Consider the following 241-nt stretch of genomic DNA (forward strand, 5'->3'; position numbering starts at 1 on the left):
ACTGAAAAAGAAGGTTTTCAGTCAAAGCAGGGCTTCACGCAGGGCCCAGAGCCGCCCCTGGGCCCTCACCATGCCAAGGGTGACGCCAGGCAGGCCCCAAGGGCTGAACCCCAGCGGAAACCAGTTTGCCCCAGCAACAGGTCCCACACTCCCCGGTCTGAGCTCTCTCTGGCTCCGGCAGAGGAGGGGTCCGTCCTGCCGGCAGCCGCTCCAGGAGAGCTGGGGCGAAGAAACCAGCCGG

The sequence above is a fragment of the Haliaeetus leucocephalus genome, unplaced genomic scaffold, assembly GCF_000737465.1.
Source record: "Haliaeetus leucocephalus isolate CR32 unplaced genomic scaffold, Haliaeetus_leucocephalus-4.0 Scaffold484, whole genome shotgun sequence".
Taxonomy (NCBI): domain Eukaryota; kingdom Metazoa; phylum Chordata; class Aves; order Accipitriformes; family Accipitridae; genus Haliaeetus; species Haliaeetus leucocephalus.